General features: G+C 54.2%; 1 protein-coding gene across 3 annotated transcripts in view; it reads left to right on the top strand.

The window, feature by feature from the left end:
• The first annotated feature begins 9,038 nt into the window (after positions 1-9,038).
• TMEM266 (transmembrane protein 266) overlaps positions 9,039-16,821 on the top strand; it is a 47,119-nt gene continuing 39,336 nt past the window's right edge. The window contains exon 1 of one of the 3 annotated variants that reach the window (XM_070400631.1): positions 9,039-9,102. The gene's annotated coding sequence lies outside the window, so the exon portion shown is untranslated. Of the gene's footprint in view, positions 9,103-9,589; positions 9,666-12,338; positions 12,459-16,821 lie in introns of those variants that run through there. The other 2 variants (XM_070400630.1, XM_070400633.1) reach the window with 2 other exon arrangements.

Genomic DNA, 16,821 nt, shown 5'->3' with positions numbered 1-16,821 from the left:
CTGATTTGGCTCAGTGGATAGAGCGTCAGCCTGGGGACTGAAGGGTCCCAGGTTCGATTCCGGTCAAGGGCATGCACCTTGGTTGCAGGCACATCCCCAGTGCGGAGTGTGCAGGAGGCAGCTGATCGATGTTTCTCTCTCATCGATGTTTCTCTCCATCCCTCTCCCTTCCTCTCTGTAAAAAATCAATAAAATATATTTTTAAAAAATCAAAAGAATCAAAAAAAAAATCCATTAGAGGTTTTCTTCCAGTTTCTTGGAATTATGAATCTCGCCTTTTTTGCAGGCTGTGACGACAGTCACTAGAGAACTTTTTTTTTTTTACATTGTTTTTTAAAATTGTTTAAAGTATTACAATATCTCCTTTTCCCCCAATTGACCCCACCCCAAGAACAACTTTTATACAAACTGTTTATAAATGGAAACACTCCTTCACACTTTGTACCGAAACCTGAAATGACGTTTATCGGCTTCGGCCGCTTTCTATTTTCTAGTCGCATATTCTTGTCGCCCGTCTCGGCTGTGCTGTAGGGCAGAAACGGTGCGTGTATAAGACAAAAACACTAAAAATCCACTCGGGGACACGCTCTTCACGTGAAATCGGAATTAATTTTGTTCATTTCACAAGGACGTTATCACTGATGCTCAGTCCTGTGATTTTAGGACTTTTAGAATCCAACCCGGGGCCCTTGAGTCCGCAGGCTGATGCTCTATCCACTGAGCCAAACCGGTTAGGGCTCTAATGGATTTTTAAACACAAATGATCAGATGAAGAATTTTGAGACAACTTTCTTTTTTAATCCTCACCCAAGGATATTTTCCCATTGCTTTTTAGAGAGAATGGAAGGGTGGGGGGACAGAGAGAGAGAGAGAGAGAGAAACATTGAATGTGAGAGAGACACGTCAATTGGTTGCCTCCAACCTGCAAACCCAGCTAATGTGCCCTTGACTGGATTCGAACCCAAGACCCTTCAGTGCGCGGAATGACGCTCCAACCAGCAGAGCCACACTGGACAGGGCCGCACCGTCTTCCTGAAAGTCGCTGTTGCTTCTTGCTTTCTATTAAGTTTCAGGGTAACTTCACAGTTGGAGAAAATGGGACATTATTCCGGCCTCATGGATTCTTTATCTGCCACCTAATACGATGAAAAGCCTTGATTCTGCACGGTCGTGCCCTAAAAATTGGAAGCCTCACGGGGGGGGGGGGGGGGGGGGGGGGTTGGAACTTTGAAACCTGAGCAGGAATGAGAACAACGATCCTCGATGTCTACCAGTAGCCGCCTTGAGAATTAGCGGGCCCGCCACTGGCAGCCGTCAGCTTTTGGGGTGGGTTTCTTCTGAGCTGTAGATCCTGGAGACCAACTGCTTTTAGTAGCAACCGTTTCCATCAACATTAACAGGACGACGTAGGGGCGGCCTCCCTCGGCCGTGGTGTCTGTCTCCTCGCCAGGCGAACCGGCTTCGTAGCCCGTCTGTGCTCAGCCTCACAGTGAAAAGGTGGGTGATTTCTTAAGTGAGGTTTGTGTGTGCGTGTGTGTTTTCAACAATATTTTTATTGATTTCAGAGAGGAAAAGAGGGACTGAGAGAGCAACATCAATGATGAGAACATGGATCGGCCGCCTCCTGCACACCCCCCCCACCCCCCCCCCCCCCCCCCCCGGGCATGGAGCCCGAAACCCTGACCTGGTCATAGGTCGACGCTCAACCATTGAGCAACACCTGCCGGGTGAGGTGACTTTTGAAGCCACCAAGCCGGGCACTCCTTACACTTAAAGAGTGTCCACCTTTTCTCTCTGGTTGTGAGGACCTCTGCCTCCGGCTGCCTCCGCGTTAGCTCACGGGGAGAAACGGCGTCGGGCCCACGCGGCTTCCGCCGGACTGACCTCAGCTCCCTGTCCGCCAGCTGCACGGGCAGGAGCGGTGGCCGCACACCTTGTAGCAGGACGGCCTGTCCCTGGGGGGCAGCAACTTCGGCCTCATTTAGGGAGCAGAGAAGGACGAAGTCTTTTTGTTTCTGTGACCTTCTGGCCTTGGTTGTCTGCTTCTGTAACAGAGTAGCCACGATCAGTTTCACTTTGATATTTCCTTCTTCTGTGTTTTCCATGACCTAGAGCAGCGGTTCTCAACCTTCCTCACGCCGCGACCCTTTCATACAGCTCCTCATGCTGTGGTGACCCCCAATTTCATGGTGACAAATTGAATGTAATTAAAGCATCGTGATTAATCACAAAAACAATCTGTAATTATGGATGTGTTTTCCGATGGTCTTAGGCGACCCCTGTGAAAGGGCCGTTCGACCCCTAAAGGGGTCGCAACCCACAGGTTGAAAACCGCTGCCCTAGAGAATAAGAAGGAAGAGGTTCTCCCATATTTTCTTTATATGCCCCCCCCCCCCCCCAACAGGCCTCTTATCTCGTTCCCGTGCGCACACCCCCTTCTGTCTGTGCTGTGAAGTCCAGGCGGACCAGCCAAGTCCGCCCCGCCAGTCAGACCTTGGCAGTGGTGTCAGTGCCCCCTTCAGGTCGCATAAGGAAGTGTCCCTGCCTTTCGCCTTTTTCTATTTTCTCTGTTATCCAAAGTGCTAACAAGCCTGCGGACCTTTTATTTTTTTTTCCCTTCCCCATTTTGCAAAGGATAAAGGAGAGGGTAAGGGGGGAGGGTTGCTGGGGCGAGTGAGTCTCAGCCACGAGAACAACAGATGGCGAGAGAACAGGAGCAGCACAGGACTGAAGGGCCGGGAGCTGGTGAGGGCTTTTTAGTGCTGGCGGGCGAGTCCCTCAGCCAGTGGCCGCGAGGCCGCCCCCCGCGCCTGCGGGAGTGGAAGTGCAGACGAGAACCCGGGTCTGGGAGCTGGACTCCACTGGGTTTAAATCCGAGACCCAGATGCATGATTTTTATTTGTAATTTTTAAAAATATATATTATATTTTTAATTGATTTTTACAGAGAGGAAGGGAGAGGGATAGAGAGTTAGAAACATTGATGAGAAAGAAACATTAATCAGCTGCCTCCTGCACACCCCCTACTGGGGATGTGCCCGCAACCAAGGTACATGCTCTCGACCAGAATCGAACCCGGGACCCTTCAGTCTGTGGGCCAACGCTCTACCCACTGAGCAACACCAGTCAGGGCTTTGTAACAAGTCTATGAAAGTATTACATACGCCCCCCCTTGTCCCCCATTAACCTCTTCCAGTCTGCCCCTGTCCTCACCACCCCCCCCAGGCCCCTCACCACCCCCTGTCCGTGCCCACGGGTCATGCCTACATGCACACAAGGCCTTTGGTCAATCTCTCCCCACCCCCCACTCCCCCACCCCCCGCCCCTGCCTTCCCTCTGAGGCTCAGCCGTCTGCTCGTGCCTCTGTGTCTCTGGGTCAGTTTGTCTGGTTCACGAGGTCCCACATGTGAGGGAGACCAGGGGACGCCTGTCTTCCTCTGGTGGATTCCGCCCGCGTGACGCTCTCAGCCTCTGGTCCTCCTTTGTGGAGTGAGAACAATGCCAGCTGCCTCACCGCGGGTGTGAGCGCTGGTCGGAGTGAACACGTGTGAACCATGAGCCGCGGGGCCTGGCACGCAGGGGCAGCTGAGGTCGGGATGGTCCCGCGACGCTGATTTCTTTCCGTTTGCAGAGATGGGCTGATCCATAATTATAATCTAAACTAGAGGCCTGGTGCACGAAATTCGTGCAGGGGGTGGGGGGAGGATCCCCTCAGCCCAGCCTGCATCCTCTCTGGGACCCCTCGGGGGAAGTCTGACTGCCGGTTTAGGCCCAATTGTGGGGATTGGGTCTAAACCGGCATTCAGACATCCCTCTCACAATCCAGGACAGCTGGCACCTAACTGCTCACCTGCCTGCCTGCATGATTGCCCCTAACTTCCCCCCTGCCAGCCTGATCTCCCCTAACTGCCCCCCCTGCCAGCCTGGTCGCCCCCAAATGCTCCCTCTGCCGGCCTGGCTGCCCCACGCAGTCTGCTGTTCAGTAGTTTGGTTGTTCCGCACTAACCCCCCTGCTGGCCTGGTCGCCCCCAACTGTCCCCCCTGCCAGCCTGGTCACCCCCAACTGTCCCCCCTGCCAGCCTGGTCGCCCCCAACTGTCCCCCCTGCCAGCCTGGTCGCCCCACGCAGCCTGCTGTTCAGTCATTACTGTTACCGTGATGGCATCCCGGACAATTTGCATATTCCTCTATTATTAGTATAGATGTGACCTGGGACGTTGGCTGTGGGTCTATATTCAGAGCACACAGGAGACGTGAGCAGACCTCTCAGAGGGGAGGGAGCTGCAGGCTTTCTGTGTGGCCAGGGGCGTGTCCTGGTGCAGCGATCATGGATAAACCTTAGAGCAGCACATGCCATGATGCTGTGATTTTCATAACATACATATGAGCTAAAACACCTCGTCCTTGGGAGAGACAAATAAGCAGGCAATTAATATGAGCAGCGGAGACCAGTAACTCATAAGGCAAAAGTGAAAAGTGAGGGATTTTTACCCTTCGTTGTGACATCTTTTTTACCCTAAATTTTTTTAAAAGTTGCAATTTAATATTTGAGTTCCACACTCTTTTCCCAATTAAGCCAGCAGATTCTCTCTGTAGGAAGCCGCCAAAGGTATGTTATATATATATATATATATATATATATATATATATATATATATATTTTAATTTTATTGATTTTTTTACAGAGAGGAAGGGAGAGGGATAGACAGAAACATCGATCAGCTGCCTCCTGCATACCCCCCACTGGGGATGTGCCCACAACCAAGGTACATGCCTTTGACCAGAATCAAACCTGGGACCCTTCAGTCCGCAGGCCGACGCTCTATCCACTGAGCCACACCGGTCAGGCTGGTGTTATATTTTATTGTAAATGTGTTTTTATAAACAAAGATCAAGATGTTGTTTTTACGTGTGCAGTGGTTTCTAACAAATAAGTGTTGACTGTCCGATGGAACATTCTGGGGAAAGAATCTAGAGGAAAACCTTTTGAGGAGAGAGGCTGTTGGTGAGGGATTTGGGGGGGGGGGGGGGGAGAGACAGTGACAGGACGGTCTGGCGTTGTGTGTTTAAAGCCTCGGGGTTCTGGCCTCCCTAACCTTTTCCTAACGGGAATCGAACACGGGATGGTGCTCCCCCAACTGAGCCACTCTGGCCAGGTGACACATGGTTTTCTCTGGGGAGAAAGGGTGACTTGTATCTCACTGCTGATACATTCATGTGAAAGGAGTGCTTCTTTCAAAACCCATAGGTACGTCCTTAGGGCCCACTTTTTTGTTGTTGTTGTTGTTAGATCCAAATCCCTAACATGTTACCACAGCAGTCTCACTTAGGGCTTTAAAAATGCATTTCAGTCCAGCCAGCGTGGCTCAGTGGTTGAGCGTCAACCTAGGAACCAGGAGGTCAGGGTTCGATTCCCGGTCAGGGCACAGGCCCGGGTGGTGGGCTCCATCCCCAGTGTGGGGCGTGCAGGAGGCAGCTGATCCATGACTCTCTCTCCTCATGGATGTTTCTCTCTCTCCCTCTCCCTTCCTCTCTGACATCAATAAAAATGTATTTTAAAAAATAAATAAAAGCAGCATTTCGTTTGGAAGCTACTCGCTGCGGCTAATCCTCCCCTGGGGGTTTGAAAAGAAGAGCAGGACAAGTTTGGGGAAAGCAGAATGGCATCCTATCTGATTTAGGTTTTCCACACCCTAGAGAACTGATCAAAGTGAGGGGAAGATTTGAGTTTGGATACCTGCTGTGAAGTGGGACGCCACCAGGGGGCAGCACACAGAGCTGACAAATTATACAAGTTTGGGGATATTTTTGATTTCTCATGACCGCATAAAACGGTGGCACCTACATTTTTTACAAACTCCGATTACCTCCCACCCCCAATTAAAAGCACTTGAAAGGCACGTGTTAACGATGTTAGCATATGCTTCCCAGTCTTAGGGTTCTTTATAGACAGAGATCATAGAAAAAAGTTCTCTAATGAACAACATAAACTGATGAACAAAAACAGATCCAGAGCCCTGGCTGGTGCGGCTCAGTGAATAAGAGCATCGGCCTGAGGACTGAAGGGTCCCAAGTTCGATTCCGGCAAAGGGCACATGCCTAGGTTGTGGGCTCTATCCCCAGTAGGGGGCGTGCAGGAGGAAGCCGATCAATGATTCTCTCATCATCGATGTTTCTAACTCTCTATCCCTCTCCCTTCCTCTCTGTAAAAAATCAATAAAATATATTTTAAAAAAATATACAGTGGGGGCCTTGACTTACTTCGTTCCCTGACGGAGCTTGTAACTCAAATTACTCGTATGTCAAATCAAAAAGTGAACGAGTGAGACACGTGATGCTGGGCTGATGATGTGGCGTTCACTGTGACGTTCGCTGCGCCAACTAGCGGTGGGGTGTCTGAAGCTGGCTCGTAACCCGAATTTTAGCTCGCAACTCAAAGCAAAAAATCAGCCGAGAGATGGCTCGTATCTCGAAAAACTCGTTAGTTGGGACACTCGTAAGTCAAGGCCCCACGGTATTTAAAAAAACACACAAAACAGATCCAGAGACAGAGAAGCATCGATCAGATGCTCAAACCTCAGGGGGAAGGTAGAGGAGGGTGGGGGTAAGGGGGAGAGATCAACCAAAGGACTTGTATGCATGCACATAAGCCTAACCAATGGACACAGACACCAGGGGGTGAGGGCATGAGCGGGGGGTGGGGTGGGGGCAGTGGGGGGATAAGGACACGTATGTAATACCTTAATCAATAAAGAAAGGGGAAAAAAGTGCCCTTACAGTAGGTAGCATTGCATCTGAATCAAAAAATCGTATCAGACGACAAAGATTCCAGGGAAACAGAAGTGGCGTTCCAAATTCTCTGTCCGCAACTTTCAAAATGCTTGTCCCACTCTTTTAAAAAAATATATATATATTTTTATTAATTTCAGAGAGGAAGGGAGAGAGGTAGAAACATCAACGACGAGAGGGAATCATTGATTGGCTGCCTCCTGCACGTTGGACCGAGCCCGAAACCCAGGCATGTGCCCTTGACCGGAATCCAACCTGGGACCCTTCCGTCCGCAGGCCGGTGCTCTATCCACCGACCCACACTGGCCAGGGCTTGTCCCACTCTCTTAACCAGCATTGTACCTGGATGCTTTTCAATGGTTTGGATCAAATCCTCAGTGTTCTACTTGGTGGACAATTTGGGCAGGTGATGCCAAAGCTTTTTTTTTTTTTTTACAATTTTTCAAGGGTGGTTGAAATGTTGCCACCACCTGTCAGAAAACGATACCTCCTTCCCCAGCACCATCTGTCTTCCCAAGTTGTCTTGGCCCACCGCCACTTTTTCCAGTCCACATTTCTTTTTTCTTTTTTTTAAATATATATTTTTATTGATTTCAGAGAGGAAGGGAGAGGGAGAGAGAGATAGAAACCACAATGAAGAGAGAGAACCATGGATCGGCTGCCTCCTGCACGCCCCACACTGGGGATCGAGCCTGCAACCCGGGCCTGTGCCCTGACCAGGACTCGAACCCTGACCTCCTGGTTCATAGGTCGATGCTCAACCACTGAGCCACGCCAGCCGGGCCAGTCCACATTTCTTGTAGAAAACTAGAAAAAAATCCCTCTGGCAACCCAAGTAGCTTCTACAAATATCACCACCAAGGCCTTTTTACTCTCCTTGGAAATTCCACCATTAGATTTGCGTAGGAAACATTGGAAGATGGCGGGGGAGGGGGGAGTTATTTCTCAGCTCTGCACAGTTAGATGCCCCACGATGAGATGTGGAGACAGGTATTCCTGTGTCTAAGGAAGGTGACCCAAGCCTGAGTTTGGAAAGCTTCCAACTTTAGTTTCCTTTAGTTGGAAAGGCTGAAGGAGCCCTGGCTGGTGTGGCTCAGTGGACAGAGCGTCAGTCTGCGGATTCTAGGGTCCCGGGTTCGATTCCAGCCAAGGGCACATGCCCAGGTTGCGGGCTTGATCCCTAGTAGGGGGCGTGCAGGAAGCAGCCAATCATTGTTTCTATCTCTCCCTTCCTCTCTGAAATCAATAAAAAAAAAAAAATATATATATATATATATATATATAATAAAAGCCCAGCAACTGTTACGGCAGAATGATCGGAACGGACCGATTGCTATGACATGCACTGACCACCAGGGGGCAGACACTCAACGCAGGAGCTGTCCCCTGGTGGTCAGTGCGCTCCCCCTGTGGGGAGCACTGCTCAGCCAGAAGCCGGGCTCACAACTGGCAAGCGCGCAGTGGCTGTGGTGGGAGCCTCTCCAACCTCCGTGGCAGCGCTAAGGCGCAGCGAGCAGGCAGGCGGTAAGGAGAGAGGGGTCCCAGACTGTGAGAGGGCGCAGGCCAGGCTGAGGGGCCACCCCCACTCGTGCCGCCCAGTGCATGAATTTCATGCACCAGGCCTCTAGTATATACAATACACACACACACACACACACACACACACACACCAGGCCTCTAGTATGTATAGATAGATAGATAGAGGCCTGGTGCATGAAATTCATGCACTCGGAGATATATATATATATATATATATATATATATATATATATATATACACACACACACATACATATACATGTATATTTAATAAAATGCTGGAGGAGGCCAGGATGGCAGATATTCCTGGGAGGCCAAATGGACCAGACAGACCCCCGAATAAAACAACAACACCCCCCCAAACAAACAAAACCCGGCTTTAGAGGAGGCGTGAGAACCGGCCATGGTCGCTGTCTGTCCGCGGAGCCCAAGGGAAAAGGCCAGGAGCGCATGATTTTAGGGTGACTTCATGGAAGCTACACATCATCCCCCAAAGCTGCCACGAATCCGAGGCCGCCACCTGCCGCCTGCGGGCACCGGGCAGCGGCGCACAGGTGCGCGGAGTCCCCGCCCGGCCGCCCCCCATCTCCCGCCCCCCGCCGCCCCCCCGCCGCCGCCGGGACACCCTCCTGCGCATCACGCGGCGGCACCCGCGCTGCATGGAGGTCGCAGCGGGGGCGGGGGTGCGGGGCAACCAGCAGACACCATGTCTAAACAGGCTCCTTGCGGGCGGCCCGAGAGGAAGCGCGGAGACAGTGTGCCCCCGGGACTGACAGGTACCCGCACCCGGGCCACGGAGGGGGGGGGTGCGTGCGCCTCGGACCTCAGGACGCCGCGCGGGAGCCACAGGGTCCCCGAGGGCCTCGCACCTGTTGCCGCCCGGCCCGCCCGCCTCCCACTCCCCTCGGACCGCGGCTCACGACCCTCCTGCGTCCGCGCCCGCAGCCGGCGGCGCTCCGGGAGTCCGTGCGAGGTTCTGGACGGCGCCTCGGCCGCGCGACGGGAGGGGGTCGTGCGCGTGCGCGAGGGAGGGGGCGGGGGGTCGTGCGCGTGCGCGGGGCAGGGGGCGTGCGCGTGCGCGGGGGGAGGGGGCGTGCGCGTGCGCGTGCGCGTGCGCGTGCGCGGGGGGCGCCGCGGCCAGGGGTGGGTGGGCGCCTGCGTGCGCGTCGGGAGGGGGGGCACACGGGGGGGAGGGAGTGCGGAGGCCGCGCGGCCAGCGTGCAGGCGCCACGGCGCAGGCGCGGGCCCCGGAGAGCGGGCGGCGCGAGGCGTGAGGAGAGCCCGGCGCGCGAGCGGTGGCGGCCGCCGCTGCAGAGGCGCGCGACGCGGAGCCCGGCAGGTACGTGTCCCCGCAGCTGGCGGGCAGGGAGGCCTCCTCACGCGGGGCCGGGGGGCCGGGGACCGGGGGGCCGGGGGGGCTGGGAGGCCTCCTCAGGCGGGGCCGGGGGGCCAGGGACCGGGGGGCCGGGGGAGCTGGGAGGCCTCCTCACGCGGGGCCGGGGGCCGGGCTGACCGCTGACCTTCACCCCGCGGCGGGTGCGTGCGCCGCCGGCCTGGAGGCAGCCGGGACCCGCCGGTCGCCCCGCGTCCCCGTCCGTCTCTGCAGCCGCCGGGTCGGTCCGGCCGCGGAGCGTGGCGCGTCCCCGCCTCCCGGGCACCTCGCGTGTCGCCGCAGCGCGAGGCCGGGGGACCGGCTGCGGGGCCTGGCGCGGCGTCCCCGGCTCGGCCGCTCCGCGCGGCGCGGTGTCGCCACCTGTTGGCAGCTGGAGCCCGGGGGCCGGGAGCCGTCCCGTCCGTCCGTCCGTCCGTCCGTCCGCTGTCGCTCGGCGGCGGCTTCGTCTCCCGGAGCCCGCGGGTTCCTGGGCGCCGAGGCGGGTGGAAGCGGCTGGTCAGCGCCGCGCCCCCGGGACGGGTGTGCCCTCGGGAGGAGGCGCCGTGTCCCCCGAGACGCGGGGTTTGTCGTCGTTTCCCCCCAAATCCCCTGGCGTCGGAGAAGCCGGGGCGCCGCGGGGACACGGCCACCGAGGGGCAGGGCAGCCAGGGCCCGGGAGCACGGTCCCGGCGCCGCGGCGCATCCGGAGGGGACGCCTTTCTTTCTGTTTTATTTTCATTTTTTAAGTTTTATTATCCCCAAGGATACATTTCCTTTTTCTTTTTTAAATTGATTTCAGGGAAGAAGGGGGAGGGAGAGGGAGAGGGAGAGGGAGACGTCCGTGGTGAGAGAGGATCATGGACCGGCCGCCTCCTGCGCGCCCCCTGCTGGGAATCGAACCCGCAACCCCGGCCTGTGCCCTGACCTCCGGGTCATAGGTCACGCTCAACCACTAGGTCAAGGGCACATTTCGTTTCCCTTTTTTTCCTTCTTTTTAATAATTCTTTATTGTTGAAATATTACCTATGTCCCCTTCCTTCCCCCCTTTAATCCCCCGCCTGCCCCCCCCCCCCCCCCCCCCCCCCCGCCATCACCCCCCCTATGGTCTGTGCCCATGGGCTTGCATATATGCACGCAAGGCCCCCCCCATCACCCCCTATGGTCTGTGCCCGTGGGCTTGCATATATGCACGCAAGGCCCCCCCCCCATCACCCCCTATGGGCTTGCATATATGCACACAAGGCCCCCCCCATCACCCCCTATGGTCTGTGCCCGTGGGCTTGCATATATGCACGCAAGGCCCCCCCCCATCACCCCCTATGGGCTTGCATATATGCACACAAGGCCCCCCCCATCACCCCCTATGGGCTTGCATATATGCACACAAGGCGCCCCCCATCACCCCCTATGGTCTGTGCCCGTGGGCTTGCATATATGCACACAAGGCCCCCCCCCATCACCCCCTATGGGCTTGCATATATGCACACAAGGCCCCCCCATCATCCCCCTATGGTTTGTGCCCGTGGACTTGCATATATGCACGCAAGGCCCCCCCCCCCCATCACCCCCTATGGGCTTGCATATATGCACACAAGGCCCCCCCGTCACCCCCTATGGTCTGTGCCCGTGGGCTTGGGTATATGCACACAAGGCCCCCCCCCCATCACCCCCTATGGGCTTGCATATATGCACACAAGGCCCCGCCCTCCCTCTGAGGTCCCATGTCTCTGGATCCACTCCGTCCATCTGTCTGTTTTGTCCCTTAGATCCCACACATGAGTGCGGTCGTGGGATGCGTGTCTTTCTCTGCCTGGCTTATGTCACTCAGCACGGTGCCCTCCCGGTCCTCCATGCCTAGGACACGTTTCTCACTAGTAAATGCGCGTGGGTGCCGTGCTGCACACCCTCACATCATCCCCGCGACCCGCCTGTGACCTGCAGGAGGGAGCTGAGACTTAGGAAGGTCAGGGAACTTGCCCAAGGTCACGGTCAGGGCGGGAGGAGGCTGCAGACTCCGGTGCACGGGGTGGCTGGGGTGTTGGGGCGCGGGCCTCGGGAGACGCCTTTACCCGGTGCTGCTGCTCCATCCACACCTCATTGAGATCGGGCTCATGCATGAGCACACCGTCTCGGAGTTTCCATTTCGTAGGTTCCAGACCGACCTTGTGGCTTCCCGCTAAGAGAAACTGTTGGTGTACAGTGGGTCCATGTGGAATTTTTTGAGGGGGCACTGAGCCTATAAAAAAAAGGGGGGGGGTCCAAGAATGCTTCCATTTGACTCTCCCAAACAAGCAGTTTAAGTTAAAAAAGCAGCCCTAGCCGGTTTGGTGTCGTTATGGCAAAGGCAGATTTAACCAGTGTCAGGCTCATGTTACGTGTTTGAGACGGTGGTGAGAAAGGTGTACGGATTATGTATGTGAAAAGTATTTTCCACCGAAGTTACAGCTGTCAGTGCTAAACTGGCGAGTACTCGCAGGTAGGGAATATAAGACTCTGGAAAGTTCCGGAAGCTGTTTCCTGACTTGGGCAATATGACTGGTTTTAGACCTTCTCGACGTGCCTCTTCCTTACACTGTTCCGTTGACAGGAGAGCAAGGTGCATGGCTGGCTTTGCCCCGGAGAACACTTGTTTTTGGAAAAGCATATCCCCTAGTGCTGACGGAAGTGCTGGAGTCCTCTGCCCTGGGGATCTCCAGTCTGCGATCAGAATGACTCACGTTGAGCCCTGATGTCGCTGGGAAGAAGCAGAAGCCAAGAGAGGTGCTGCTTGATTTGTGGGGAGGAAATGGGGCTTCCCATGGGAGCATCACTGTCTTCCAGTCAGAAATCTCATAATTAAAAAGCACCCAAGGCCCTACCTGGTTTGGCTCAGTGCATAGAGTGTCGGCCTGGAGACGGAAGGTTCTGGGTTTGATTCCGGTCAAGGGCATGTACGTTGGTTGCGGGCACACCCCCAGTAGGGGATGTGCAGGAGGCAGCTGGTCGATGTTTCTCTCTCGTCGATGTTTCTAACTCTCTATCCCTCTCTCTTCCTCTCTGTAAAATATCAATAAAATATATTTAAAAAAAAAAAAAAAAAAGCACCCAAGGCCCTACCTGGTTTGGCTCAGTGCATAGAGTGTCGGCCTGGAGACGGAAGGTTCTGGGTTCGATTCTGGTCAAGGGCACATGCCCTGGTTGCGGGCTCGATCCCGTGTGGGGCTTGCAGGAGGCAGCCAATCAGTGATTCTCTCTCGTCATTGATGCTTCTATCTTTCTTTCTTCCTCTCTGAAATCAATATATATATACACACACACACACATGCACACATATACACACACATATACACACATATACATATACGCATATATACATACACACATACACACACACACTATATACACACACACATATACACACACACATATACACACACTATATACATACACACACACACATATACACACACACATATACACACACTATATATATACACACACACATACACATACACACATATACACATACACACACACACACACACACACACACACTAGAGGCCCAGTGCATGACATTGGTGCACTGGGGTAGGGGGTTCCCTCAGCCAGGCCTGCGCCCTCTTGCAGTCTGGGACCCCTCGGGGGATGTCGGCCTGCTGGCTTAGGCCCGCTCCCTTTGGGGAGCAGCGAGCAGCGAGCCCCACTTGTGGCTGAGTGGCACTCCCCCTGTGGGAGCACACTGACCACCAGGGGGCAGCTCCCACATTGAGCATCTGCCCCCTGGTGGTCAGTGCACGTCATAGTGGTGACCGGTTGTTCCACTGTTTGGTCAATTTGCATATTACCCTTTTATTATATAGGATATGTGTGTGTATATATATATATATATATATATATATATATATATATATATATATATAAAGCACCCAAGAAGTGGACTAGCCTACTCTCTCCCATTCAAGCAGAATTTTATTTAATGCAGAGCTGAGCACCCTTTTGGTGCAGTGGTCAATTCGAGGAACGTAAAATGTTTCTGAACTACCTTATTCTTTTTTTCTTGGAACATATTTATTTATTTATTTATTTAATATATTTTATTGAATTTTTACAGAGAGGAAGGGAGAGAGATAGAGAGTCAGAAACATCGATGAGAGAGAAACATCAATCAACTGCCTCCTGCACATCTCCCACTGGGGATGTGCCGGCAACCCAGGCACATGCCCCTGACCGGAATCGAACCCGGGACCCCTGAGTCCGAAGGCCGACGCTCTATCCACTGAGCCAAACCGGCTTCGGCTCTTGGAACATATTTAAACAGGAGAAGCCATAGGGAAACTGTAGATGCTTCAGCATTACTTTTTAGTCCCCCTCACCAGTGTCTTTTTGTTTTTTGTGGCGGTAGGGGGAGAAACTAACGGTTTTCCCGGCTCGGTGACCAGCATGCGTGGCGGTGCCTGCTGTAACGCACGTTTTAGTTCGTTGCCGAGATAGACACGGGAACCACCACAGGTGTCTTTCCTTGTCTGGCCTGTGAGCCACTCGGTTGTGAAGTAGTTTTTCCTCCTTAATTTAGTGTTCTTTAAGGTGGGGTTTGTTTTGTTTCAGTACCAACAATCTTGAATCACAGAGGAAGTCCACGGTCAGCGTAAGTGAAAGACGTGATTTTCATCCGTGTCTTTTTTCCCTCCTCGGTGGCAGCCCGGCCAGGTCTGTGGGGAGGGGAGACCTGCGGGCTCCCCTGTTGGAGAGCAGGATGTTTGAGGATTTCCAAAGATCCCTCCCCTTCCCCCGTGGCCCGCGTCCTGGGAAGGACGAGGAGTGCATGGACACTCGCTCAGGCGGGTCAGCCGCGGCTGCTTCAGGGACGAGACACGTGGTGACTCCCTGCGTCAGCCTGGGTGTGAGGTCCGGTGCCCGGGCGCCCCAGCCTGAGGCCTGGACTCGGGTCCCCGTGCACCTGCTGTTTGCCGTGGTCCTTGAGCTGCAGCACACGATGGCATCTGTGGGCTCGTGCAGCTGCCAGATTCGTCACCTGGATGCTGGAGGGAGGAACGGTTCTGGGATGAAGTCTCCCCGAAACTGCTGCTCAGCCACGGGGAGGCCCCCTTCCCCCCCCCCTTCCTGCCGCGTCCATGCTGCTCTGGACGACCTGAGTTACCCAGCCGGAGAGAGCTCCCCATCAAAGCACACAGCCTCCCCATCACTGCTGTGGATTTGTTACAGAAATTACTCAGTAGCCAGGACGGCTTGCAGCTCGAGTGTCCACAGCTCATGAGAACAGAGAATTTAATGCGTGTTTCTGTCCTCTGCAGCCCAGGTACCTGGGAGTCTGGGCTGCGACTGGGCAGCTGTTCTCTGGGTTTCAAGTCATAACACAGACTTTCGGCTGCTCTTGGGCTCAAAAGAAACAAATTCTTTCATCCTGTTCCCTCAGCCTCCCGCCCTCATTCCAGAATTGCCATTTCGCCCAGCCAATGCCACCCATAAGGCGAAGTAACAGCCCTCCCTACTGTGGCTTCCCTTACAATCGTTAGGTCTTGTATTTTACCTGAATTAGACGTAGCTTTACAAAATAAGTTCCATGACACGTGCTAATTCTCACTTAAACAGACTACTACAATGTGCTAGTCTTGTCCTTCGAAACAAAAGAGAGAACCCTGTAATCTCTCCAATAGGAAAATGTCCCATTGCTTTGGGCCTAGCCTCAGGAAAGGCTTGGAAATTGCTCTCCTGTCTCTCTCTGTCCTTCCACTGTCTGTTTCTGCCCTGGGCTCTCTCTGCTGTCACCGCCTCCTCGATGTCCTACAAGGAACCCCTGTCCCACCCGTCTGCTGAAACGCAACTCCTGGAGGTCCCCTGGGGCTGCCTCACCCGTCCATGGCTGTTTCTCAGATTTCGCTGCTGGCAGCTCCAAGCCTGACCCTGTTGACTCCTGCTCCTTGAAATGCTCCCGTGGCAGCTCCTTCCCGAGGCGCCTGGTCTGTTGGCTTCCTCCCTGCCTGTGGGGAGGCGTCTGCAGAAGAGGCTGTGTGCGGGCGCTCCCCAGAGTTGTTGGTTTACTGTATGTGTAGATATGTATGTGTGTGTGTGTGTATGTGTGTATGTATGTGTATGTGTACCTGCATGTATATCTATATATCTTATTGATTTCAGAAGGAAGGGAGAGGGGGAGAGAGAGAATCGTGGATCAGCTGTCTCCTGCACACCCCCCACTGGGGATCGAGTCAGCAACCCAGGCCTGTGCTCTGACCGGGAAGGGAATCAAACCAGAACCTCTCAGTTCATGGGCTGCCCCTCCACCCTGAACCATCATGGCCGGGCCCTCCCTAGGGTTGGAATCCTGACTGGAGCACTGACTACGGGTGTGACTCTGAGTGACTCACCACCCCCTGTGCCTCAGTTTCCTCGTCAGCGCAGTGGACAGAAGAGTGGCTGTGTCCCAGGGCTGTCAGCAGGGACTGCGGGTGCCCAGTGCAGAGGAAGCCCTCGGGAAGTGTCACCTGTCAGCGTCCTCCTCAGATACCGTCCGCTCTCAGTTATGTGACTTCCCTGGCCCTTCCCAGTGTGTGCCCACCTCTGAGCCTGTGTCCATGCGGCCCCCCCTCTCGGACCACCTCCACCCCTTCCTGCCCTGCCCCCCTTCCTGCAGGAGACACCCGGTGAGGTCGCGCAATGAGCCTGTCTGCTCGAAAGATTATAAATCAATTACCAGCTGTGATTCACACTTTTAAGAACAGCCTCCTCAGCATGTAACACTGTACTTGACACACAGTAGGAATGTAGCTCGTATCTTTTAGCTGCCAAATGCTGTTTTTCTTGGCTCTTTCAAAACCTACTGCCTCCTAGGTATTGATCAGTCCGAAGGCCCCTCCCTGTAAGCTTATGTGGGAAATTGAGTCAGCCCCCAGGGAGAGCTAACCACCTCAGAATAATTTTGGAACGAGGAAGGATCTATAGAAATCATTTTAAAAATAGGAGCCCAGGGAGTACTTTAAGGCTTTTAGAAAGGAGTTTGAAAGCCTACCAACCCATGAAGCTGTTAGGATTTTATAGTGTTCGGAGCTTTTCCCCCTCGTTCTCATGACGTTTCTCCAAGTAAAATGAGCTCTGAGGATGTACGCGGGAAATGTTTAAACTCTTCAGA

The sequence above is a fragment of the Myotis yumanensis genome, unplaced genomic scaffold, assembly GCF_028538775.1.
Source record: "Myotis yumanensis isolate MYYU_CA2020_CCGP unplaced genomic scaffold, mMyoYum1.0.hap1 SCAF_20, whole genome shotgun sequence".
In the NCBI taxonomy this organism is placed as follows: domain Eukaryota; kingdom Metazoa; phylum Chordata; class Mammalia; order Chiroptera; family Vespertilionidae; genus Myotis; species Myotis yumanensis.
The sequence above is the reverse complement of the archived record's forward strand: the minus strand, read 5'-3'. Positions and strand labels throughout refer to the sequence as shown.